The sequence below is a fragment of the Bidens hawaiensis genome, unplaced genomic scaffold, assembly GCF_021521415.1.
Source record: "Bidens hawaiensis isolate Kalapana, Puna unplaced genomic scaffold, B.hawaiensis_p1.1 tig00000369_1, whole genome shotgun sequence".
In the NCBI taxonomy this organism is placed as follows: Eukaryota; Viridiplantae; Streptophyta; class Magnoliopsida; order Asterales; family Asteraceae; genus Bidens; species Bidens hawaiensis.
In genome coordinates this window covers 2,875,265-2,902,665 of record NW_027491028.1, presented here as the reverse complement: position 1 = coordinate 2,902,665, position 27,401 = coordinate 2,875,265, and the positions used below count along the sequence as shown (strand labels likewise).

At 38.7% G+C, this 27,401-nt stretch overlaps 1 pseudogene across 1 annotated transcript; it reads left to right on the top strand.

The window, feature by feature from the left end:
- The first annotated feature begins 1,261 nt into the window (after window positions 1–1,261).
- Window positions 1,262–24,106, top strand: LOC143622853 (lysM domain receptor-like kinase 3; annotated as a pseudogene). Its single transcript, XR_013151793.1, has 11 exons — window positions 1,262–1,835; window positions 10,183–10,218; window positions 10,427–10,579; window positions 10,777–10,907; window positions 11,339–11,428; window positions 11,640–11,733; window positions 11,826–11,977; window positions 12,067–12,149; window positions 12,740–12,878; window positions 12,989–13,086; window positions 23,981–24,106. The product of XR_013151793.1 is annotated as a lysM domain receptor-like kinase 3 (transcript).
- Window positions 24,107–27,401: the final 3,295 nt, after the last annotated feature.

The following is a 27,401-nucleotide window of genomic DNA, read 5'->3' as shown; positions in this document are numbered from 1 at the left end:
TCGATGCGTTGTCCATATTATTAATTTGATTGTTTAAGGCGGCCTCGAGCATGAAACCATTGAGGGAGGTCATATATATGTCACTAAGATATTTTTATAATTAGGAAAGAAGACTTCTAAGATTACAAAAATATTACAAGTTGGTGGAAAGAAAATATTTTGGGGCTACTTGGGATGTTCCAATCCGTTGGAATTCAACTTGTCATATGCTCTCATGTGCTTTTGCCCAACAAGAAACATTAAAAGCATTTCATAAAATTCTTGTGGAGAATGCGAAGCCGATATGTTTCCGGATGGTGCTTGGGTAAATATCAGATATCTCTTGGAGTTTCTTGAAGTTTTTATATTACAATAGTTGTGTAATTTGTAACGTTTGGAAAGATTTGTAAAATTTGTGTGTTTGGGATTGCCTATTTAAGTGAAAAAGGACTTTTTGTTAAAAATACTTATTAACTTATGAATTTTTAAAAGAAGTTTTCAAAAAAATGTATGGATTAGCTTATATGTTGGGAAAAAACAAAATGACTAAAAATGACACTCTTTTTTAAAATGGGTGTAAAGTGTAATAGGTTTTGAGGTTAGAGTGGTGTAATAGGTACATCAAACTCATTAAGTTAATAAGTTACATATTTATAAATTTTCAAAACCCCTTTATTTTACTCCATAAGTTAATATTCATAAAGTCTTATGGTTTACCAAACATCATATACAACTTTTTAATTTTTCAAAAAGTTATAATTGATGAAAAAAAGAAAAGCCAAACACCCCTAAGGCTCACCGTAGTGGGCGAGAAAATTAGGCAAATTGGGGCGATTTGTCTTTTTTACACCGCCCCAGGCGATAAAGGGGGTGAAATGTGGGGGTGACGAAAACTTCTCGCTCAGCTTTCTTTTGTTTTTATTATTATTATAATTGTTTGTGTGTGGCTACAACACTATTACACCCTAAAAAAAACCTATCATTTTTCTGAGCGCCACTTAACATAAAACGCCCTATTTTGTATCTTCTCCACTACACCTTTTCTAAGAATAGAAGAGCAAAGACTGATTCAAATGGCGGCAGCATTGAAATACCTCCTACAAGGCTACAATTAGCAATTCAATATCCTCTTCTTTAAGCACTCGGTCAAAACTAATTATCTAATTAATATATTTTTCGAATCGTCATCAATCAATTTGCCCAAAATAATTGAAACTGAACAAAACCTTTGATCAACGCCTCTTTCAGTTTCACATGAACCCGAAGAGAAGAAATCGATATCATGTTGTTGCTAAACTTATTGTTCCGATTCCGAATAACAGCGTTTTTATTGTTGAGCTCAACTTGTGTCACTTCATTAGTGCAATCTATCTGTGACGACGGTTGTGATTTAGCGCTCGGTTCGTACTACACTCAAGAAACAACCCAAATTATCACTGATCATAATAATCTCTATTTATTTGATAAGATTAACCTGCCGTTCTCTTGTGCATGTATCAACGGTGAGTTCTTAGGGCATGTGTTCAACTACACGATTAGGCCCGGGGATACGTATCCAAGGATTGCAGAAGTGTGGCACGCTAATTTGACGACTAGAGAGTGGATTGAGAGATTTAATTCTTATGATCCTAGTCAGATACCTGATTATGCTAATATTAACGTGGTGGTGAATTGCTCGTGTGGGAATAGTTCGATTTCAAAGCATTATGGTTTGTTCGTAACATACCCTCTTCGACAGGGGGAGACTTTGGATTCAGTTTCATCAGCTGCGAATCTTAGTTCTGACTTAATTCGAAGATATAATCCAGATTTCAATTTCAGCAAAGGAAGTGGTTTGATATATATTCCTGGGCGAGGTTAGTATGTGGAACTGTTTAAAAAAAAAAATTCATTGAGCTTACGCACTTTATCAATATTGGTTTAGATACATCTTAATAAATAAATAAATAATGTAGTAAGGAGGGATGAATGAGCATGAGTATTAACACATCATGCTAGTGCACGAATGAGTTAAAATATGCCCAAAAAGTAATATAATTATACAGCAACGTCAACAACACAGTTTCGGCAGGCCTTATTGAACCATGGAAAGAAAAAATATAAATAAAAATGATAGAAGCCGGCCGATATTAGTTTCTGATGGCAATCATATTTATAATTTATTTTTCATGTATACAAGTGCAAGTTCTGTTCTTAATAGCTTGGAAAAGTCTTAAAAGTACGTGCTTGACACAAATGCGCCGGAGCTAGAAAGGGCATATATGGATGTCGGACCAAAGGGTTGAAAAAAATATCAAGTTATGTAAAGATTTCTAAAAACGAAGGGAGAAATCTCTTAGAGTATTATGTTTGTGATTAATTACAAATGAGTCATAAAACCTCTAAGGCAATGCGTAGTGAAGATGTTATAAATGGGGGCAAATTGTGACACGTGACGCCCAGTTAACAAGGAGTGAGAATTGGTTTTTGGGGTGTAATGGTGTATAGGTTACAAACTGGGCCCACAGTATCTTTTTTTATTATTTTCTTTTTATAATTAAACTAAACAAATAAAAACCAATTTATTTAAATAATTAAATAAAAATGCATTAAAGTTAAAAAGAAATACAAAAAAATACATAACTTAAAATTAAAAAAATACATAACTAAAAATTTAAAAAATACATAACTAAAACAAATACTAATATCCATAATATTCGAGCATTTTGTCAATTTGTTGTCGTTGCAATAGTGCAGCCTCTTCGTGTAACCCGGCCGCTTTGAGGGATTCGTATTCTTTACTCATTTCCCGCAATTTCAACATAGCGGCAATCTTTTTGTTTTGATTGTTGGTTTCTCTCATGGCATCGTTGAGTTCCTCGGCACACTTTTCGTGTTTTTTGATGATTTCTCTCATGGTAGCGGTGAGTTCCACGGAATTCGGTTGGTTCGGGTTGTTTTTAGGATTCATTTTGCAAGATTTTTTGAAGAATGTGTATGTTTATATAGATATGAAATGGAGAAGAAGTATATGAAATGGAGAAGAAGGTGTACGTTTATATAGATATATAAATATATTGTTTTAATTAATTTTTTCGTTTGACAACGGTCAAATTATTAAAATATTATTATTTTTAAACAACTTTGGGCGACAACAACCCTCCGCCCCCGCCCCTTTCGCCCAAAAATCGTCGGGGAGGGGGGGCGGTGTTCCAAACCCTTTTCGCCCTAACCCACGCCCCACTACGCACTGCCTAATATGCCCTAAGTTAGATGCCAGTCGCATCATGTAGTTTGCACCGAAGCGTATTGAAACCTGTGGACGACAACTTTTTGCTTAAGAAGTCAACAATCTGGATGAAAGTCAAAACATACCGAACAATTAAGACTATGTTTTGTACCATTGTAAGAATCGTTATCCCAGTAGGCGTTAGTACCCCCAATATTCCATGGGCTGTTGATGGGTTGGCGTTGAAATCCCCTATCGCCTCTCTTCCCAAGATTATATCATAGTGCGGGTGTGGAGTTTCCATGATGAGGAATTCTACATCTTTCGTTCTTGAGTGCACTCCGTCACTGAGTGTCACTGAAAATCTCAACTGTCCCAACGGGTATTCAATACTTTGATTGAAATATGTTATTGGGGTGTTGACGGGGATTAACCTGCGCTTATACTTTTCTTCCAGTAAATCAAAACATTAGCGATACTTGATATCGGATGTGGCTCCCGCATCAATGAAGAAGCGAGGCGTCTGATAATGTCCAAAGACTGCTGTGATTACCAATGGCGCTGTTCGGTTTGCTCCCCCTTTCACATTTGGGAAGATTACCTGTTCCTCCTTCCAGGCGGCATTTTCGACCTGATTGCGCTTTTTGTTCGTGGCGCCTCCTGTAATCATGTTGACATGCAGGTATTTGATTTTCTTTTCTGGCCTTCCGCCATCACGACTTGGCGGTTGCCTTCCTCTACCTTTGATGTTTTTAACCAAATGTTCCAATCTTCCATTTTTGACATACTCCTCGATGGCATCTTTCAGATTCGAACACTGATTAGTTGTGTGACCATGTTGTTCATGATAATCACAATACCGCGTCATGTCCGCATTCGGCCCTGGTTTGATTGGAGTGGGTTTTTTGAGTTGGATGCCTTCCGTATACATTATTTGCGCTGAACTTTTGGTCAGCGGGGTCTATCTGTTGGACGCATGTGTTAGCACCCTTTTCTTGTTTTTGTAAGCCTCCTCATAAGTTGTGTTTTCTTTTGGCTGGGTTTCATGGTTCAACCTTGACCAAACGGAAGCTACCTTTTTACCCTGATAGACCTTGTTAATGTCGTTTCTTGCGTCATTACGCGCCAACTTTTTACCCAAGCTTTTTTTCTAGTTCATGCGTACCTTTTTGCCGTTGTCATGATGGCGTCCAGCTTTGGGGCATGCCGTCTCTTCATGTAAGGGTGCAGATGAGGTCGTTGCACCATACATTTTGGCGGAAGGCTACACGCATGAGTTCTTTGCCAACACCGCAATGTTCAACCCTTCCTTGTTGAATCTGGTAATGAAATATTTCTACGTTTCATTATCTTTTCTTGTAATATTGAGGATATCTGTTGGATTGCTGATGTGGCGCCGTTGTTGGCTGAAATGCTAGGTGATTTTGCTAGCTAGATCATCCCAACTTGTGATCTCCTTCTGGCAACCGCTCAAACAGGCTCTTGCTGCGCCTACTAGTGTCAATGTGAATATGTGGCACCATAGCTTCATGGTCCACCCTGACACTAGTCCGGCTGCGATGTAGGTTTGCAAGTGATCGTCTGGGTCGGAAAGGCCATCGTACTGGCCGACTATTGATGGAATTTTGGGGTTCTCTGGTAGTTCCGCCTATGCGATTCTTTTAACGAACTTTGACCTTTCGGCCGATGTTGTTGGTCAATATCGTTTGGAGAAATCCTCGTTCGCATCTGGGTGGTATTTTATGAGTTTTTTGACAGCTAGGTCTAGACCTTTCCAGCTCTCTTCATAATCTGGATCATCTTGGCGTGTATCCACCAGTTGGCGCGACAACTGTGGTTTTTTATCATCTAAACGGTTGCTCGGTTTAGCGCTTGGTGTTTTGCCTGATGGCGTTTTTGTTCGAATTGGATTTGACTCTTCTTCATCGTCTTCATACTCTTCTTCCGCATCGTTATTACTTGCTTATCCGCCAAACAGCGTTCTTGGTCGAACAACCAATGCCATTTTTTGTTATACTTTAGCCATGAGTTTTTCTTGTTCTTCTTCTAGCCAGGCCATTAGCTGGTGGCAAGGCCGTTTGCGATCGTGATCGCGTTTTCGCTTTTACTGTGACGGTAGGTCGAAGGGTGGACGCATCAGCGATGCCTTCGCCACTACCCATCACGTCAAGGATCTCCAGATTTCCTTCTTGGTTGGCCTTTGAATGTTGGCCCACCTCTTTAGCAGGAGTTTTACCACTCATCTGGATCAAGAATAGAGCGACTACGAGTTTACTGTTCTAGCAATAAGCACGGATGGCGCCAATGAAGAAACACGATTCCACCCTTTAGGTCTAATGACTTAGTCCTAGGTTATGGTTAAGTATCTCCCACGATGGGTTAGAATCCTTCTTAGCGCAGATGAATGTTTCCTACAAAAACAGAACACCGTGAGCTCGTTACGAGGAATATGGGGGGATTCTCTCGTAACCACCCTTCAGGCGTGAGAATCAGTATTTTTTATGTGGTAAGAGTATATAGAGAGAGTATATAATATTGGAATACATGATGCCTTACTATTTGGATATGTTCTCATATTTATAGTTGGTAGGAGAGAGAGAGTATGGCCAACTGTCTTGTCAGGCTCTCCACCAAATATATTCCCCGTTCGTGTGATCTCGGGACTTGGTGGGCATCGTGGCCTTTTAATATTAACGTGTTGTACTAGGTTTACCGTCCTTTATGTGTTGTTTATCCCCTATCAGTTGGGTGTCATTACCGATGTATATTCTTATTTTTTGTCCCATGCTGGTGGAGATCTTGCCGCTACCATTCCCAAGGTTTCATGGAATGTTTATTATATTTGGCCATGTATTTGGAGCCTGGCGCTTGCTCTCTCCACTCAGCGGGACCACATATTATTTTATGGTGGGTTTAGTACCCTACCCCTACACATGTCAATCTCAAGGTGTTTCGTACACGCTGATGAACACTTAATTGACCGATAATATGTAGCGCCAATATTCTCGCAGCACAATGTTAGTGGATTCGTAAGAGGTATACGTAACTCATGAACCACAAAAGTAATCCAGCAAAGCAGAGCAACAGCGCAAGAAAGAGCTCGAGACTAGACCGGATGACAATGTGTTGCTTCTTGGGACTCCAACTGATGAGGTTGTATCCAAGAACACATAATAACATGTGACATATTGACGATTGTTTGGACCAACGAACCAAAATATTATCATGAATAGCAAGAAGATAGACATGGCAATAGTTGGCAAAAACATGAATGCCAAGACTGGTAGATGTGCAAATGGTCGGCGTAAACATGAATGGCAAGACGGTAGACGTGCAAATAGTCAGCCCGTTCATACTGGTACCCTTAAGGCACCCTAGGAATATATGCTTATCGCGATCCAGTGGGTCTTAGTAGGTTTTCAAGAAACTTGGGGAAACCTTATAACCGCATAAGCAATCTTAGATGGGTCAAGAGTCAAGATTAATCCTGCATGGCATCATTAGTTCTCTAGTTTAGGAGGGCATATTCTGCAGGCACACCATACTACTGCTGAGAGGTTTTTTTCGGGAGAGACATGAGTAACCTAAGCGTGTGTTGAGTCGTTGACTGATTCCGGTGCACTGTAAATTTTATTGTAAATACCTTTGTTGAGAAATATGAATAACAACAGCAGAGAATGTGGCACATATAAAAAAAACAAAGTGTGCCAAAACCCTTGAGCATAAATGAAGAGTGTAAAAGCCTAATCGGATTAGCCAAAAATGCCAAGGAACTCTAAGAAATATTGTCATCAACATATACAAGTACATAGCAAGTAACTAAATATTTGAAATAAACAAAACAAACAATAATATATCATAGACACTATAAGTAAATCCAAATGTGATGAGAGATGAGAATAATTTAGAAAACCAAGCTCTTGGGGCTTGCTTATAGCTATTGCAACAAGCATACATGATATGGGTGAGTCGAGTCAACAGACTCGGGAGGTTGTGCCATAAGCATAGTATGCGATAAGCCTCCATGAAGAGATGGGTTATTGACATTGACCTACCATACATCCCAGCCACGAGAAAATGCAATTGATACAACCGACCTAATAGTGATTGGTTTGATAGATGGGCTAAACATATCAGATCAATACCCCAGTTTGATAGGGCCACCACCACCCAAAACAAGCTTACTTTATACCTTCCACATTATGGTGTCTGATAAATAACTTACCAATAATGATTTTGAAGTAAGCAGAAGCTAACACCAATACCTATGTAGGACTTTGTACTATATTTGCCATTTAGAAGCCTAAGTAAATGTGGTGGATTTAGATGTAGGAGTGCATGAAGAAGAATAAGTTTGGGAGAGTGTTTGGGTTGACTAGTGTTGTCAAGAGAACAAGTGACGATCAAATGGAAAAGGCGAGAAAATGGATGAGGCAGATTGGTTGAGGTGGTGTGTATGGGGCGCAGGTGACAAGAAACAAGTAGAAGTGGATGCCATAGATGTAGTTTGATTAAGAAAGATGGTATGGTGGTGGTGGTTGTAGTAGTATTTGTAGTTGTGGTAGTAGTCATAGTAGTAGTAGCAACAGCAGCAATTATAGCAGCAGTAGGAGAAATAATGGCAGAGGCAGAAACGGTTGGAGCAGGAGCATCATGAGTAGTAGCAATAGGAGTAGGAGAAGCAGTGGTAAGAGTAGTAAGAAGTAGGAGTAGCAATAGCAAGTAGGAGATGGAGCAGCAGCAGCAGTAGCAGTAGCAGTTGGCAGGCTCAGAGACACAGCCGATGAGGGAATAAATAAAATTGTCTCATGGTAAATGACATATGTGTACAAAAAGTGTGAGGATCGTAACATAAATACCCTCGGTGGCTAGTGGAATATCCAAAGATAATACAAGGAACATATTTGGGTGAGAGTTTATCGGTTCACATATTCCCAAGGAGTGGATAAAAAAGGCACCTAAAAGTACGTAAGAGTGTAGAGTCATATCTAGATCGTTAAAATAGCTCATAAGAAGAAGAATGATAAAGAGTCGGAGAAGGTAAACAATTTATGATAAAATTATATGTGACATAAGCATCATACTATAATTTATGAGGCAAACGTGCATGGAGAAGTAAGGGTTGAACAATCTTCAACACATGGCGGATTTTTCACTCAATCATACCATTTGTTGAGTCATGCATCAACAGGATCTATGATATTACCATATCGAAATTAGAATGAAATTGGCCCATTGGACCTAGGGTGAGATCGGGAGCACAGTTACACCAAAAGTGTTTAGTGATGGAAGAAGTTAAGTTTTCAACTAAAGGTTTAAAATTACAAATGAGTTGTCAAGGGCTTTGGGAACTATGGGGCAAAGCACGCGTCAAGGTAAACTAAGTAAAACTATTTAACTAGTGAATAAGAAACGGTAACCGAAACGAGAATGGTAGAGAGGGTCCCAAATAATAAGGTGAGTACTTATGACAATGACATACACGTTTAGACTTAGTATTGTGGTTACAACTGGAGTATCACCCACTGTCAGCTCAGCGTTGATCATCTGTGCCAAGGGCAATTGCCCCTTTGAGCGCCACTTAGGTAACGGTGCCAATCTCTGTTACGGACTGAAATCATTTCAAGGTATGGGACTTGTCCCACATCGGTTGTATGGGCGACTGATGTGGGGTTTATAAGACAAATGGGTTCCCTCACCTATCAGACTAGTCTTTTGGGTTGAGTTCTTCTGTTTGGCTTGTAACATTGGTATCAGAGCCAACCTCGGAGTGGTGGCCCACGGAGTGGTGGTCTGGAGGAAGCCAGCCATGACAACAAGTACTCGGAGTGGTGGCCGTGACCAACGTGGTCGTGACCAACGAGGACGTTGGCCCTTAAGGAGGGTGCCTTGTTACGGACTGAAATCATTGCAAGGTATGGGACTTGTCCCACATCGGTTGTATGGGCGACTGATGTGGGGTTTATAAGCCAAATGGGTTTCCTCACCTATCAGACTAGTCTTTTGGGTTGAGTTCTTCTGTTTGGCTTATAACAATCTCCATCTTCCCTGCGGCCTACTGCAACACCCTATCAAATGGATCGAGGGTGAAGGGTGAGGGGCCAAACCCAACTCCACAACACACGGTCTTATGAGTTGTCGATCAAGCCAGGAACAATTTTGTGTAGTGAATAGTTGTTTACAAAAACAATCATCCAGTTCAAAGGACATTATGTCTATGAACAACTAGGAGCATAATTTACACAGGGGAGTTCAAATACTAAAACCTACTATTTTAAGACAATCGTCTAAGACACATTCCTCATCCAAATCTGATTCTTTCCATCTCCCATTACTATATTTTCGTTTGTTTTATCCGATCTTTTCTGCTATATGAGCTTACAGTCTATTGTAATATGCTTTTACAAGCTCCAAAATATTGTTTCCTGCACTAAGCAGTAAGTGTTCTTTGCTTTTCTTTGTTTCCTTTTTTTTCTTTTTTTTTGTTGTCCATTGATTTATTTCATAAAGCTGATTAGCATCCATCAAAATGGAATGTTTTTTTGGGTCTTATTTGACAATCTTTTGCTTTTCATTTTCGTGGTGACGTAAAAAAGGTGTTAAGATTCGAAAAAGCATTGATTGGCAAACGTTTGTGTTTCCAGAAGATAAACTTGTCTTAAAAATTTGTAAGGTTGAGTTATATATCATAAACTTGATTTTGATTAAATAATAGTTACACAACTGCAGTTACTAGTAAGAAAAGAAGTACGTATTTAGGCTAAGCAAGGTTAAAGTCTCGAAACTAAAATTGCAAGTGTTAATAGATGAGGCCTTTAGTCTTGTTATCACTAATTTTTCATCTTAAAAAGTTAAACATATACCTTGGAGAAGAGTGATAGAATTCCTTCTTTTATTGGAAACAAGAGAAATACAAATTTTTGAAACATTGTTCAGTTGTGGTTTGTTTTCCCTTTATTTGTTAGCATTCTCATGAAAGTAGATGTTCTTGGCAGATGAAAATGGGAATTATCCACCCTTAAAAACCAGGTATATTCTTTCACTTGAACCACATTTTATTTGTTGTAATTGATAACCGATTAACCATTATTATTGTTTTAACAAGTCTTTTTCCAATTCATGTAATCTTTTGCAGCTCAGGTGAGTTGACCTTCTTTCACATTATACAACGGCTTTACTCCATGATATTTTCTTGGATAAAAATATGAGTTAATAAGTTAGCATCTACTTTTGCATAACCAGGATTATCAAGTGGGACATAAGGTGAAATAACTGTAGCAGTAGTAGCTGTGATTTTGTTCCTTGCAGGATGCTTAGTTTATAGAAAGAAAAAGGACGAAACAAGTTCAGTATTGATACGAAATGCACAGGCTCAGCTTATGCCTGCTCAAGGTATTTCTCATTATTCATTCGCTTTTTAGTAACAGTATGCTTATAGTATTGTTTGGTAAGGTTATTTTCATCTTGACATGTGACATTTCACACACAGTTTTCGTTTATTGACGTGTCTTCTCTTTCAAACTTAGCCCCCATCGGATCTTTAATTAGAGGTACAAAGTTGAATGGCGTTCCTGCTGCTGGGCTTAGAGGCATAATTGTTGACAAAACAGTGGAGTTTTCATATGAAGAGCTTTCAGCAGCTACATATGACTTCAATGTTGCTAATAAGATTGGTCAAGGAGGTTTTGGTGTTGTTTACCATGCAGAGCTCAGAGGCGAGGTTTGGAATTAGGGTTTTACATATATATTTTTTTCTAATGCTAGAATTATATGATATAGTTCAATCTTTATTCACTTTACTCGGCTCACTATAAACTAGCGGTGAAAATTTAATCATATGCTACACATATTTGTTTTTGTAACTGTATTGGACATTCTTAATATTTATATAAAGCTGTTAAGTTAGGACCAAAAAGTTGTATAAGGCCATGACAAAAAAATTTAGAACTGAAAATCCGTTTTGTATTTTTAAGGAAAAAATTACTTTTTAGCCAAATTCAAACCTATATGCTTCCACCTTTCATCTTTGTTATCATGTATCATCTAATAATGTTCTTTGAACTCAAAAGACTTACTACACCCATGATAATTGATAAGTGTGTATTATCATGTGATTTTATCTTGTCTTTCTAATATGTCAAAGTCTTGCAGAAAGTTTCTATCAAAAAGATGGATATGCAAGCATCTCGAGAATTTCTAGCTATGCTAAAGGTTTTAACTCATGTTAATCACCTAAGCTTGGTAAGAGGTGTTTAATTTGAACTTCTTCGAGAGGTTGGGAAACAGTTCAAATCGGGTTTGAGCTCTGAACGGGTTATTCCTTTAACCCGTTAGTTAAGATACAGGATATCCATAATGATTCGTTTATGGGTTACTGAGTTGATCATTGCCACCTCTAAATTGTCTTGAAAATGGTATACGGAGCCTTATATATTGAGCATATGTAATGCAGGTGCGTTTAATAGGATATTGTGTCAAGGGTTCGTTTTTCTTGATTTATGAATACATTGAAAATGGAAACTTAAGTCAACATCTGCATGGATCAGGTCAGGTCAATTAAACCAAAAACGCAATTATGTTACTGATCGAATGAGTTCGAACAAAGACAATTTATACATTTATTATTTTCAATACCCAGGAAGGGACCCACTACCATGGTCTACTCGAGTCCAAATTGCCCTTGATACAGCAAGGGGTATTGAGTATATCCATGAACATACTGTCTACGTATATGTGCATTGTGACATTAAATCAGCAAATATATTGATTGACAAGCACTTTCATGGGAAGGTTTGTAATTGCATACGATTATGTCATCATAATAAGTTATTTTTGTTTGTATGCTTTTGGTTTATCCGTGCCATGTGTTTTATTATTAGGTTGCAGACTTTGGTTTGACAAGGCTGACTGTAGTTGGAAGTAGATCACGTCTTCTGGGTACATTTGGATATATGCCACCAGAGTAAATCTTCTTTTTATTAAATTTAGTCAGCTGCGTGTATTTTCAATTTTTCACCAAAATGGCCCAGATGTTGATAGTTGTTTGTGGGCATATAAAATCCTGCATCATAGTGGCGGTTGGTTACCAATATTGATATTTGCATACAAATGAATTGAATTTGGGTAGTGTTCTATGACTTCTATCTCAAACTGGCCAGATTAAAACATTTAACTTAATAAAGAAGAGTAAATTACAATCTTCGTCCTTAAACTAAGGGAAAAACAAGAAACATTCTTTATGTTCAAATTTTTGTAATAGATTTTGTCCTTTGTGCATAGAATTTGTCCGTTAAGTCATAAAGGATGTTTCTTGTTGTTTCATTAGTTTAAGGACGAAATATGAAATTTGCTATAAATCTAAAGGACGAAAAATGTAATTTACTAAAGAAAGAATGAGTTAAACTTCAAGTTCGCTCGAGTTTGACCCACACTAAAGTCTACCCGTTCCTATCTGTTACCAGTTTCTAAATCATTTTTGGAGGTCAGTATAATCCTTTGGGCCTCACAAGGATATTATAATTGTTCATCAAGTTTGGTAATTATTGCATGCAGGTATGTACAGTATGGGGATGTTTCTCCAAAGGTAGATGTGTATGCATTTGGAGTTGTACTCTATGAACTTATTTCAGGTAAAACAGCCATAATTAGAGCAAATGGCCCTGATGCTGAACCAAAGGGACTTGTGGCATTGGTGCGTTTTAAATGTTTTCATACCATTTTAGCTGGTTGTGTTCTTTTTTTTAAAATGATGATTAGTCAACCATATAGCAACTAATGAGTTCAATTTGTGATTATTTACAGTTTGATGAAGTTCATAGTCAGGCAAATTCAAAAGACGGCGTGGTCAAAATGATTGATCTTAGGCTGGGGATAACTACCCTTTGAATTTAGTGCATGAGGTAAATAATTTGTGAATAACAAATAAATAAAATGATCTTACTTCCAGATGACTCCAAATATAATATTTGTGAACTTTGTTATAGATGGCTCTGTTGTGTTTCAACGGTGGTTTGGAACGAAAACGGATAAAGCTATTAAACCCGTTTTGGTTAATAATTCGTTTCGATAGTTATTAATCAATATTAATAAACAAATATATAAACGAGTTATAAAAACGCAGCGGATATAAATGATTTAAACGAACCAAAAAAAAGGAAACCCGAACCCGGATCCGATTACAACAATACGAGTACGATTAAACGAATAAATAAATCAACCATAATAAAGATGTCGATATACCTCGGTTATACACAAACCGGGAAGACACCGAAGGTTGACGAGAGATGCTAGGATGACACAATCCAAGATCCAACTGTTCCGGCAGGAGAACGGTGGCGACGACGGCTGACAGCGGTGGCGGACGGCAGCTGTGCAACAGGCGGCGGCAGCGGACGGCGGAGAACAGTAAAGAAAGCAGTAGACAGCAGCTAGGACAGCAAGACAGCAACTCCTCAGCAACACAACAGCAGCAGCACCCAAAATCTTGTTCGCCGGAAAAACGGGGCTCGCCGGAGAAGAAGTTCCAGGTCGCCGGAAAACCGATTTAGGTGTTTAAACAGTACCGGAGCTCGTGAATAGCTGCGGTGGTGTTTGTAGTGACTAAAAGGATGTGCGGCGGTGGCTGTGTGGTGTCAGCGGTGGCCGGAATGGGCTCGCCGGAAAACGGGTGGCCGGATTTCGGCGCCGGAGTTCTTGTATGTGTTAGTTTGTAATTATTTCAGGTTACCATAAATAGTATAAAGCTTATGTATTTATAGTAAACATGGTTTAGGGTTTAACAATTAAACCAACTTGGGCTTGAGCCCAAATAACCAAACAAAGCCTTTTAATCAATATCAAGTCCATCTAATTTATTGTGTCGGGCCTAATTAACATTTAAGTAGGTCATTATCTCGTCACCCCCGGTGTAACTCAGTCCGGGTCACATTCGGGTCGGTCGCGTTGACTTGACCCGAACAGACCATTAAATCCAACAGTCTCCCACTTGGACGGTTTTGGGTCAAGTATCACAACGCTAACGGCCAGAGGCGTTCTAGCTACACATAGATGTCCCCAACCGAATATGACATTTTAAATCCATAACCAAAGTATCTTGGAATACCTTATTGCAAGATAATGAATTTATAGTAATCGTTGTCATCTATCCTTCCTGTATAAGACCTCAACTGAACAATGAGACATGGATCATATCAATCTCATATAGTGTTCAATTATTGTAGTTCTCGATGTAGATTCAAAGTGGTCCATTCAAACACACAATAAGTTTGGAGGAGGCCTCACACTTTACCAGTTTGAATTAACGAGGGCGCCAATATGTCTAACTGTTACATTTAAATGTAAGAGTACAGAATCCCATCTTGACTACATACAACTCCCACTGAACTCCAGAACATTCCCAACCAATGCCTTTATGGCTGGCAGTTACGCAACAGCGGTTGACATGATCAAAGAATATTCCTCGGTAAACGAAAGTTCTAATATGTATCTCAGGTCTAAGGATACTAAATGAGCATACTATTATCAAAACATCTTATGATCAAGATCCATGAAGATGATTTGATGCGAGTTACATCCAACGTCATTCATAATGAAGTCTGTGAGTTTGGAAGTCAACTGCTTGAGTCCAAAGTCAGAATAGTCTTAATTCAGAATCGCTCCCATGAGTCTGACCGACTACGGATAATTTAGAATACAATATTCACGGATTAAACGTATTAAAATGAACACAGTTGTATTATTCAACGTTTGCATTTAACATTAAATCAAAAGTGAACAGAAAAGTACAGCTGATTAAACGTTCATACATCCAAATACTAAATCAAAATAAATCACTAGCAAGTCTAAGCCCGATAGCATCTCTATGCTGATCTTGCTTATCCTGAGTCATCGGCTTAGTGAACGGGTCAGCTAGATTTTGATCTGTGTCTACTTTGCTTATCACGATGTCACCTCGTTCCAATATTTCCCGAATAAGATGGAACTTCCTTAGAATGTGCTTGGTTCTGTTTATGAGACCTTGGCTCTTTGGCTTGAGCAATAGCACCTGTGTTATCACAGAATATCTCGATTGGTTTGTGAATACTCGGAACCACATCGAGATCGGTGATGAACTTCTTCATCCAAGCAGCCTCCTAGCAGCATCTGATGCAGCTATATATTTGGATTCGGTGGTAGAATCCGCCACTACACTCTGCTTGGAGCTCTTCCAATAAATAGCTCCTCCATTGAGAGTGAAAATGAAACTCGACTGTGAGCGAGAATCATCTCGGTCAGTCTGGAAGCTAGCATCAGTGTAACACTTTACAGTGAGCTCCTCTTCCACTCCCCCAAACACCAAGAACATGTCTTTGGTCCTATTCAAGTACCTTAGAATGTTCTTCACAGCAGTCCAATGGGAAATGCCAGGACTCTGATAAAAACGGCTGGTCATGCTCAAGGCATACGAGACGTCAGGTCTAGTACACAACATAGCATATATGATGGAGCCAACCGCAGAAGCATATGGAATTGCTTGCATACGTTTAGATTCAATGTCCGTTGCCGGAGATTGCGATTTGCTCAACACGGTTCCCTCAGTCATTGGAACAGCTCCTTTCTTGGAGTTTTCCATTGAGAAGCGTGCCATCACTTTGTCTATGTAAGTGCTTTGACTTAGCCCTAGAATCCGCTTAGATCTATCTCTATAGATCTTTATTCCAAGAACATATGCGGCTTCTCCAAGATCTTTCATTGCAAAACAAGATTCCAACCATTGCTTAACTTCCTTAAGCATAGGAATGTTGTTTCCAATGATCAGTATATCATCCACATACAAGATGAGGAATGATATAGTGCTCCCACTAGCCTTTCTGTAAACACAAGGCTCATCTTTATTTTTGACAAGACCAAACTTTTTGATTTTCTCATCAAAGTGAAGAGTCCAGCTTCGAGATGCCTGCTTAAGTCCATAAATGGACTTGCTCAATTTGCAAACCCTATTAGGATATTTTGGATCAACAAAACCTTCAGGCTGAACCATATAGACATCTTCAGAAAGATGTTCATTAAGGAAAGCGGTTTTGACATCCATTTGCCATATCTCATAATCATAGTATGCAGCAATGGCAAGCAATATCCTAATTGACTTAGTCATAGCAACGGGCAAAAAGGTTTCATCATAGTCAACACCATGAGTTTGATTAAACCTTTTGCGACTAGCCGTGCCTTATAGGTTTGCACATTTCCATGCATGTTGGTTTTTCTCTTGAAAATCCACTTGCTCCCTACTGCCCGACTATCGGGGGGTAGCTCAACCAAGTTCCAAACTTGGTTATCATGCATGGATTGCATCTCGACATTCATGGCATCTTGCCATTTCTTGGATTCTGGATCCAAGATAGCAGATTTGTAGTTAGTAGGCTCGTCCCCAGACTCGGCTACTAATAAGATTTCGGTATCATCTAGATGACATAAGTATCTAGAATTTGGTACGGGAGTCCTACTACTTCTGCGAACGCTTGTGTTCACGTCTGATGTGTCAGCAACAATAACTTGTTGATCAGACGCTCCAACCTCCTCAGCGGTACTTTGTGATTCTTGAATCTCTTCAAGATTGACAATGTTACTTCCAGTTCCTTGACTAAGAAATTCTTCTTCAAGGAAGTAGCCTTTCCTCCTAACAGAATTCGTATTTGTACCAGGATGAAAGAAGTAATAACCGCTTTTGTAATAGTATCCGACGAAAACAACTTTTTCGCCGCGGGGATCAAGTTTTTCATCAGACTCACTTGTGATGTAAGCATCACATCCCCATATAAGATAAGACAATTTGGGTTTCTTTCCCTTATACCATATCTCATATGGAGTTTTGTCTATCTTCTTAGTTGGAGCTAGATTGACAATGCGGGCGGCGGTCATAAGGGCGTAACCCCAAAAAGAGTGAGGCAAGTTAGTTCTACACATCATCGATCGAACCATGTTTAGCAAAGTTCGATTTCTCCTCTCGCTCACGCCATTAAGTTGGGGTGTGCCAGGTGGAGTGAGCTGTGAAACAATTCCATGCTCTTTTAGATGAGTGATGAACTCTGTGCTGAGATACTCTCCACCTCGATCTGATCGAAGTATCTTAATGGTTTTATCAAGTTGTTTTTCCACTTCGCTTTGAAACTCTTTGAACTTTTCAAAAGTTTCGTGCTTGTGTTTCATAAGATACATATAAGCGTATCGACTATAATCGTCGATAAAAGAAACGAAGTATCTTTCATGGTTTCTAGTCATGGTTCTGAAAGGTCCACATACATCAGTATGTATGAATCCTAACAGATCACTTGCTCGTTCACTTTTATTAGTGAATGAGTCTTTGGCGAGTTTGCCAGCCAAGCAAGACTCACAATTGTTGAAAGAGTCTGGTCCTGTGGATTCAAGAATCCCTTCGGATTGGAGTCTTTTAACTCTTGCATTGCTTATGTGGCCAAGTCGGCAATGCCATAGAAAAAGTATCATTGACACTAGTCTTGATACGTTCTGAAAGATGATATACGTTATTGTCAGGTTGAACATCAATCTCATAAATACCATTTCGAGGTTTAGCCTCAAAATAAAAGATATCATGTAACATCCTAAAATTTATAATGTTGAATAAAGAAAGTTACGTTTAGTGATTTCCGCGTTATTAATTAATTAATATCGAGTAAAGAACGGATCATGGATTTAGATTAATTGAGATGGGTTAAATGAGAATGGGCTTTAGGTCCATGGGCTTTAAGGGATATAAATATCCCCTAAACCAACCTAAAACCCTAAACCCTCATTTCATTTCCATCATAATCTCTACACACTCCAAAACACACACACACCACACACCGCCATATACGGCCGGCGGCCGAGGGAGAGAAACGAGCAAGATCCGAGAGAGAGTAAACGATTAGTTGTGATTAAACAAGTTAAACGAGATCCAAACGAGCACAAAAGGTATGTTCTTGACCTTTAAAGTTTATGTTTTATTGAATGTCCTTAAGCTTAAAGATCCAAGCTTTATAGTATATACGGGATATATATACGAACGAAATGGTTAGGGAACGTTAGTGGGTGATGTCGAACCATAACAAGGGTATTAAAATCGCCAAAATGCTTGATAAAAACAAAACCCGTAGCTGAACTGGGCAACTTCGCCTGCAAACTGGGCAACTTCGCCTGCAAACTGATAACTTCGCCTGCAAACTGGTAACTTCGCCTTCAAAGCTTAACTTCGCCTTCAAAGCTTAACTTTGCCTACGGCCAAGTTCGCCTAGCTGGTAACTTCGCCTAAAGCTAAGTTCTCCTAAGGTTTAACTTCGCCTAAAGCTAAGTTCGCCAAAGGTTTAACTTCGCCTAAAGCTAAGTTCGCCTAAGGTTTAACTTCGCCTAAAGCTAAGTTCGCCAAAGGTTTAACTTCGCCTAAAGCTAAGTTCGTCTAAGGTTTAACTTCGCCTAAAGCTAAGTTCGCATAAGGTTTAACTTCGCCTAAAGCTAAGTTCGCCTAAGGTTTAACTTCGCCTAAAGTCAAGTTCGATTAGAAAATAAATTAAAAACCTAATGGAAAATGTGTTAAGACAGTTAATGTAAATAAAATTTTTCCAAGCTGACCTGGCAGCTCGACCCCAGCCAGGGGCTCTGCCCCTTGGACCCTGCTAGGGGCTGCCGCCCCTAGACCCCGCTGCCAGGGGCGCTGCCCCCGGACCCCCGTTCGTTGTGGGTTGTATAAAGATAGAAATACAACATGAGTAGTAGTAGTTAATTGATACATGTAAATATTATACAGTTAGCCGTGCACAGCTCAAGAAGGGAATAACGATTAACGGAGAGCGTAACAGGATTCAGGTGAGTTTCTAGCCCCATTTATGTGTTATGTTTTCGGGGCTGTGTGCATACTCGACGTGTTGTTAATACATTTATCCTAAGTGATAAGTGTATGCCATATGTGATATATATGATGGATATGAATGATTGCTTGCCGGTACGCGAACGATCTTCGGATATTGCGCGTACTGTCAGGTCAAAAATTAAGGTACGAATATTATATATCGAAGATGTATGAACATTACAAATGAATACTTGTCAGGGCGTGAACGATCTTCGGATATTGCACGTATCGACAAGAGGTATGGTTGTTAAATGAATGATGTAAAGAACGCCTAGAGTGTTCTTATGCTATAATGTAATTATTGTATATGTGAAGTATGTGTATACAGGTACACGAATGGTATGTGAGTTCTACGTTCGACATAGTAAGTTAGGATGGCAAATCCCTCTAGCTTTTGTCGGACATAGACTCGGCTGGTGATGGCGTAGTTAAGGACTGCGGGCCTTATACGTAATGTAGATGATAGATGTAAACGTAGATAGGGACGGTGGGCCTTATCCGTGTTACAGATAATAGATGACAACGTAGTTAAGGACTGCGGGCCTTATACGTAAAGTAGATGATAGATGTAAACGTAGATAGGGACGGTGGGCCTTATACGTGTTACAGATAATAGACGACAACGTAGTTAAGGACTGCGGACCTTATACGTATTATAGATAGGCATCAGCATAGGAAAGGACTGTGGACCTTATACGTGCTGTATTTGTATTGTGGTAGCATAGGGGAGGACTGCGGACCTCGTACGTGCTATGGTTTAGGTTGCAACATAGGGAAGGACTGTGGACCTTGTACGTGTTGTGGATGTAGGATGGTATAGGGAAGGACTGCGAACCTTGCACGTACCATAAATGGTGAACATAGGTAAGGACTGCGGACCTTTTACGTGTTCACGACCTTGAGTATAGGTATAGACGGCGGACTATGAACGTACTCTCGGTAGACTGAGGTTAGTGATTGTAGATATGTATGTATGTATGGTAGTAAGTATGTATGTAGAACAGAAGGGTAACTAGTTAGGTATGGATATGTATCTTCAGATATGTATGTATGTGTATGTATTGTATGGCGTCCGATTAACTAGAACTCACTCAGCGTAGCTAACTTTTAGTATGCACGCAGGTGAGTAGAATGAGACAACTAGCTTGAGCGGGCACATGGTGGGCGAATAGGAGACTGGCATTTGAAGACTCAAGATGTTTTAATGTAATTGACGTTTATTTTGAAAGACAAGAATGTTTAATTAAGACAAGTTTTGGATTGTTGTAACGTTTCATGAAAGTTTTATATTCCGCGAAAGTTTTAATGAACTCTGATTTGTAAGAACTGTGTTTATGAGTAAATCCGACGCTAAAGTAAGGCTACCGGGTTCGGGGCCTTACATATCATTTAAGTAAGCAGAAATAGCCATGCCATTAAGAACATACTTAAATCCTTGTTCAAATAACAACGGAACTGAAATGATGTTTCTGGTCAAGCCAGGAGCATACAAACAATTATTTAATGGAAAAACTAAGCCATATGGACAAGTAAAATGAAATACTCCAGTTGCCAGAACTGGTACTCTCTTCCCATCTCCAACGATGAGTTCCATGCTGCCTTTATTCAGTTTCTTTCACTTCTCAGGCTCCTACAAGACATGAACGATGTGGTAACCACATCCGGTATCAAATACCCATGTGTTGCTAGAGACAGTGAAAAGTTCAATAACGTATATGGAAATACCTCCAGAAGAGCCTTCACCATTGGCTCTCTTCTTCTTGATCTCAGCAAGGTATTCGGGGCAGTTTCTCATCCAGTGCCCCATTTGGTTGCATTTGTAGCATTTGCGCTCCTCAAAGGGCGGCGGCTTTTTCTTTGAAACTACCTTGTTAGTGTTGGTGGCAACATTGGCAGCAACAGTAACTTTCTTCTTGACTTTTCCCTTAAAACCCCGATTCTTTGGTTTTGGCTTCTTGACACCAGCAGATCGAATCATCAGAACTTGATTGGTCCTAGAAGGAATGTTTATCTCAGCCGTCTTGAGCATGTTATGAAGCTCCGGCACTGTCTTCACCCAACTATTCATGTTGAAATTCATTATGAACTGGTCGTATGAGTTGGGGAGAGAGTTGAGAATGAAATCCGATGCCATCTCATCGGGCATGGGATAATCAAGTTTCTTGAGCTGATCGATGTGCCCCTTCATCTTCAGAACATGAGCACTGACGGGAGACCCCTCTGCCATCTTGCAACTGATGAGTTGTTTCATGGTGTCGAAACGTTCTTGACGGGCTTGTTTTCGGAACATGCCCTTGAGTTGCTCAAGCATCTCATAGACACCAAAGTCTTCCAAGCCTTTAGCAAGCTCAGAAGTCATGGTGGCTAGCATAATAAAAGAGACCTCAGCCGAGTCATCCTTATGCTTGTCAAGAACTTTTCGTGCAGCGGCTGTGTTGTTTTCAGGCTCGGTTGGAACAGGTCCATCGAGAACATACAGGCGCTTTGCCATGGTGAGAACAAGTCTTAAGTTGCGGTGCCATTCGATGAAGTTGGTACCGTTCAGTTTATCCTTCTCAAAGATAGTCTTAAGGGCGTAGGGTGAGTATTCGTTTGACGACATCTGATTAATTAAGCAAAAGTAAATTTAATTAGTATTTTCGACGTTGTAGTCCTATTATTAATGACCCAATAACATTAATTAATTAGGAGTATGAGAATCTAGCTTCCAGTTATTAAAGGCAGCTGTAGCACACAACATTAATAAGTGGTTAGGCAGACTTACACTGATTGCCAATTGTGAATAGAGCACAACTCTCGGTTATGAGGCCTATAGAGACAACAATTGTCTGTATAGATACTTTTAGCCTCATCTTTACCAACTTTAAGTCTACAGACAGCTTTAGCACTTAACAGGAGAGTAAAGTAATAGTTGTCCTAGTACCGTGACGTGTGAAAGGGTTGGATGTGTCAAAGAAACGCTTTCACCTTGATGGGATAGGCTAGAAAACAAGTGCGGTGCTGTAGCTCCAAACACTCGAAATTTCGCAGTGTGCCTCAAGTGTGACTTGTAGTATGATTGGCATAAACTATTGGTTTTAAATTGGGATAAAATTAAAATTACCAAAGAGAGTAAAAGTCAAATTTTACAGTATTTATTATCGGGACGAATAGATGAACCATTTCATCTCTCATGACACTTAATTTTAGATAACCAATTAAAAACTAAGTTTGTCGCGATATGACTAACCAATTTTAAGTTAATAGAAAATAACTTATTAGTTTTGGAAATCAAAACGTTTTTAATTTGTAAAACATAATTGGTTAATAAAATGTTTATTTTCAAATTTATTTGGTATTAGGTTGGTGATATTATAATCCTATTATAAACAAACCAAGCAACCACAAATAGCAAATAACAAAAAAGTATGTAAATCCTTATGGCCAAAGGTTGATCGGTCTCGCTAGAGCCAATTAGGGAGACCGATCGGGTTAAGGGGTTCACAACACAAACAACCACAAGGATGGACTTCTTCGTGCATCAGGTCATCTTGTCCGAACTCCCACTAACTCCAAAAGGTCCTCGAGCTCGTCCTCGGTTATCTTCTCGTCTTCTTAATTACAAATTTATAAACTAACATAATATGTCTTATTACAAATTTGAACCATCTTTATGGCCAAAGAAAACCGAAAATTAAATAATAACCTTTTAACAACTTTTGAACCAACCATATGGCCAAAAATAAGCTCAAACACCAAACACAACCAAACAAACACATAGGTCGGGGCCGGATTTACATATTCAAAATAAACGAATTTCGGGTTGTTTTGACTTGGTCAAATAAAATAAACAAAACTTTGACCAACTCAAAATCACCCGAAAATAAATCTTGATCTATAAACTTTAAACGATTTAAAGTTTAAGATGTAGATCCGGTTTTAAACGAACCGGGATCGACTCGTACGTTGTAACCGCGGCTCCGATACCACTGTTGGGTTTCAACGGTGGTTCGGAACGAAAACGGATAAAGCTATTAAACCCATTTTGGTTAATAATTCGTTTCGATAGTTATTAATCAATATTAATAAACAAATATATAAACGAGTTATAAAAACACAGCGGATATAAATGATTTAAACGAACCAAAAAAAAAGGAAACCCGAACCCGGATCCGATTACAACAATACGAGTACGATTAAACGAATAAATAAATCAACCATAGTAAAGATGTCGATATACCTCGGTTATACACAAACCGGGAAGACACCTAGGGTTGACGAAAGATGCTAGGATGACACAATCCAAGATCCAACTGTTCCGGCAGGCGAACGGCGGCGACAGCGGCTGACAGCGGCGGCGGACGGCGGAGAAAAGTAGAGAAAGCAGTAGACGGCAGCTAGGACAGCAAGACAGCAACTCCTCAGCAACACAACAGCAGCAGCACCCAAAATCTTGTTCGCCGGAAAAACGGGGCTCGCCGGAGAAGAAGAACCAGGTCGCCGGAAAACCGATTTAGGTGTTTAAACAGTACCGGAGCTCGTGAATAGCTGCGGTGGTGTTTGTAGTGACTAAAAGGATGTGCGGCGGTGGCTGTGTGGTGTCAGCGGCGGCCGGAATGGGCTCGCCGGAAAACGGGTGGCCGGATTTCGGCGCCGGAGTTCTTGTATGTGTTAGGGTTTGTAATTATTTAGGTTACCATAAATAGTATAAAGCTTATGTATTTATAGTAAACATGGTTTAGGGTTTAACAATTAAACCAACTTGGGCTTGAGCCCAAATAACCAAACAAAGTCTTTTAATCAATATTAAGTCCATCCAATTTTAATTAACATTTAAGTAGGCCATTATCTCGTCACCCCCGGTGTAACTCAGTCCAGGTCACATTCGGGTCGGTCGCGTTGACTTGACCCGAACCGACCATTAAATCCAACAGGCTCAACTCGCAAAAGCATGCACACTAGAGGATCCCAAACTAAGGCCAAGCATGAGACATGTTGTGATTGCGTTGATGAATCTTTCATCCTCCATATTAGATCTGGATGTCTGTATTGGAAGTTAATCCTGAAATGAGTTATCAAGAAAGTTAAGAGGGGCGTTATGAAAGAAAATGAAAGTTAAATGGGCGTTTTAGTAAAATGATAAAGAATATTTACTAAGTTTCTTCAATTTAATTTTGGTATGTTTCTTTAGTATGATGAAAATATTAACTGAGTCTAAATATTGGAGAGAAAGTAAAAGAAAGATTAAAATGATGTATTCTCAAGTTTCATTAATGGAAATAAAGTGTGAAATAAATAAGAAAGTGAGTGGAAAACTTTCTTTTTAAAATGGAAAGAGTTGGAATGAATGGAAAATAAAAAGAGAAGGGAGATGAAAGGGAAAAGAAAGGAAATGAAAACTTTCCTTTTCTTTCCTTTCTCTCGTTAAGTAAACTCGAGAACACAAGGTAAGTGTTATTTAGTTTTCTAGAATATGTTTTCTTATTTTGCAAGATGTTTGGGTTATTAGCGTTTTATATGGAAGTTTTAATCAACAAGAGCATTCTCAACTTATTCCTTAAGTATATGTGAGGGGAATTTATAACTTATATGATATGGTTATAGGTGGTTGTGAGTAAAGAAGAGAAAATTTTATATAAAAAAATTAAATTTGGGGTTTCATTGTTCACATCGTGTAATATTTTAATATTTTTTTAAAGTGCTTGTGAGTGAATGAGAGAAAAATTATAATGATTTTAATAGAATTATATGATATATAGAAATATGGTAAGGAATTGAATGCTCTAACAAGAGTCATGATCGGTGTTGGAATATATATTAAAACCCTTCGGTTTGATAGGACCTATGGACTACAACCTATATATAAAACATGTACATGAGCAAGCCAAATTCTCATGTTTTATCAAAACGAAATTCAAGTCGTGGCAGTGGTCCACTGGTTTAGAACCGAATTTAAGCTAGGGCCGTCCAAACCGCTCGTCGCTCGAACTCGCTCGTCACTCGCTTGGAAATTGCTTGAAAAATGTTCGCTCGTTTTTTCGCTTAATTGAAAAATGAGCCGCTCTGCTCGGTTCGATTTGTAAAAGAGCCAAGCAACGAGCAAAGGCCTGCTCGGTTCGGTTCGGCTCGAATATTTTTAATTTATTTTATATATAATTATATATGAAAAAATATATAAATATATAGACAAAACAAATAAATATAAGCTTACAATTATTTTTACCCATTTAAATTTTTCATATTCCGTCAACTTTATTGTTTTATTTGTTCGATTCAAGTTTTTAAAATACTAGAATTTTGTTTACATTATCATTATATCTCACTTCAAACTTATTTTTAATAAAAATTTACAATATATTACACGTTTGTCTAAAAACTACTAATTTATTTATAAAATATATTATTTACAACCTTCAAATTTGTCTATTATTGAAAATTTTAAAGTGAAAAAGAAATAAATAATGCTCAAAATCGCTCGATGTTCGATCGAAAAATGCTCTATTCGATTTTGGCTCGTTTCGGTTTTCGCTCGGTTCAAATTTCAGCCGTTCGGTTCGGTTCGGTTAGAAACGAGCCAAGCAACGAGCAAGCCTTCACTCGATTCGGCTCGGCTCGTGAACAGCCCTAATTTAAGCCTTTAATGAGAGAAATTGGTTGGGTTGGCTCCGTTTGGAGAGGCCTAAATGGATCTGACAAGCTAAGGCCTCATTAGTTACTTTTCTTCTCACTGGGCCAAAGGCCCAAATCTTTGTAGAAACTCACCTCTGGGCCTCTGGCCTCTCCAGTCTCCTCCTTGTCTAATGTTTATAAAAGTTTTATAAAACACCACTTAATTGGAACAATCACTACGGAAACTTGACAGTACAAGTTGAATCAAAACTCTCAGTTGACATCTGTACTTCTAGGTTGGTGAGTACAGCTCAATCCTTTTGAAGGTTAATTTAAAGGGATAAGGCATCAAAATAACCATTAATTAAGTGGGAAAAGTCTAAATAAATATGAAAAAAGGTCTGGCTATATAGATTTCCTCTAATAGCCAGACCAACTGACGGATCAATAATTTACTGACGCGTGACATTTTTCATATGTAAATTTAATACACGTCATCCTACATATTTTTGTCACACAACAATGTTTCACTTCAAAATCAATCAGTATTTTCTATAACATAGTAATTTTATTGGAAGGCAATCTACACTACAACACACGGATTAATATTACGTACGTAATCCATATATTTGTTTATGTTTGCATAGAGGATTATCGAAAATGTCTCGAGTATTTATCCTTCAACTTTTTTATGCAAATTTCACAACTTCGCCCACTTTTTATTTTATATACTCCAAGGCTCAAAGCTTTGTATTGAGTATCTAATCTGTATATGCTTTTTCGTGCATCTTTTTTATTTTTTTAACTTAATGTCAGTTTTATAAATATATTCCAACATATTTCAATATTGGGTATGCAAAATTGGTTCAATATATTGACAAGTCATGACCACAAAAGGTAAAATATTTTTCTAACAGTTACATAAATATAGCATAAATATTAGACCATGCGTAGTCGCACGTTATTGTGTGTGTTTTGGAGGATAACGCCGGGGGCACCCCCAGGGCGTTTTGGGTTTTTTTTGCCCGGCGTTTTATACATAACGTGGGTTTGGCACGAAAATTAAAAAAAAACTCAGCCCTCCCAACGGTTATATGACCGTTTAAAAAAAATTTTATTTTATATATATTAACCAACTCCATCCCCAATCAAAACTCACCAAATTTATAATTTTTTCTTTTTACTCTATATTTTTTCACACCAACTTCCCTATAAATGGATTCTCCTACTTCTATATATAATCAGTTTTTCAGGACCGACCGACAAGCTGAAGACGACGGGAAGGAAGAGGCGGTTACGAGTACGATTGTGCTCGCGACAACTTATATGAATTTTGTTAGCTCTCCTCCACCCCCCAGTTTCAAAAAGAGTATATATCGAACGAGATCATATCGAAGCCAACAACCAGTTAATGGCGGATTACTTCGGCGACTCGCCGAGATACAAGAACCCGAAGACCTTTAGGCGTCACTTTCAAATGTCTAAAAATTTATTTATGTGCATCACCAATGATTTGGAGCGTGAGATTGATTACTTTAACTAAAAGCCGGAAGGTCGAGGGACGCTAGGATTCACGGCTATTCAGAAGGTTATGTCAGCCGTACACGTGCTCGCCTACGGAAACACGGCCGACATCAACAACGAGTATTTAAAGATGACCGATAAAACAACTCGAGACACTTTGGAGCATTTTTGTTACGGTACGTTTCATTTTTTATAAATAATTATATCACTTGTTGACTTTAA